The sequence below is a fragment of the Muntiacus reevesi genome, chromosome 5 (assembly GCF_963930625.1).
Source record: "Muntiacus reevesi chromosome 5, mMunRee1.1, whole genome shotgun sequence".
Taxonomy (NCBI): Eukaryota; Metazoa; Chordata; class Mammalia; order Artiodactyla; family Cervidae; genus Muntiacus; species Muntiacus reevesi.
This window is the reverse complement of record NC_089253.1, coordinates 102,778,507-102,779,295: the sequence shown is the minus strand read 5'-3', so window position 1 is coordinate 102,779,295 and position 789 is coordinate 102,778,507. Positions and strand designations below refer to the sequence as shown.

At 37.1% G+C, this 789-nt stretch overlaps 1 non-coding gene across 1 annotated transcript; it reads right to left on the bottom strand.

The window, feature by feature from the left end:
* Positions 1 to 245: 245 nt before the first annotated feature.
* LOC136170134 (small nucleolar RNA SNORA19) lies at positions 246 to 374 on the bottom strand. Its single transcript, XR_010663575.1, has one exon. It is a non-coding gene; the product is annotated as a small nucleolar RNA SNORA19 (small nucleolar RNA).
* Between the last annotated feature and the right edge of the window lie 415 nt (positions 375 to 789).

The window sequence follows — 789 nt, the reverse complement described above, 5'->3', positions numbered from 1 at the left end:
AACATTTTCCATCAGTCTTTTCCTGTACTTTCCAAGGGACAGACCTTAGATGGATCAAAAGATATTGACCAAGGTCTTAGAATAGGAAAAGAGTTCGAAACTATGACTGTTGACATTTTTGTTAGTCTGTCTTGATGTCTATCCCTGATTTCCATGAGCTATATCATAGCTAGACTATTTCTGCAGAGCTTATAGTAATTTGAATCACCACACTAAATGCTGTTGTGAAATAAAGTGGATTTTTTATTTGTCTGAAGGAGACTGGCAGCATTTCTATTTAGTTTTACTGCTAATTGACCTTCAATTATTTGTATAACACATAAGATTAACACTGCTCACTTATACGAGAAAAAACAGGTCAATGAAATGTGCACTGAAATAAACTTGATTTTGATGAATTCCCTTGGAATGTGAGTTATCATTCTCTGAGAGAGCTGGGTGCTATAAAGTTTATATTCCTGAGTTGGGAATAACTATGTTTCATCTGAGTGGCAGAGATACAGCAACTTATTTCTGTCTCCACAAATATGCAGCAATGAAGTTCATGCCATCACACACCACCAACCTATATGCAACCACAGCTCTTTTCTGTTGCCTTCTCAGCCTCTCCCATAGAACAGAGGGCATAAGACAGAGAGAGTATTTGCTATAAGTTGAGTTTGCAGACTGCCCACAAGGAAGATGGAGATTTCACAATTGTTATTGATGCAGAAGATGATATATATGTGAGGTTACTCTGAGTACTGAACTGGAGAAAGGCATAAAATGTGATGGAAGCAAGTTGGAAAA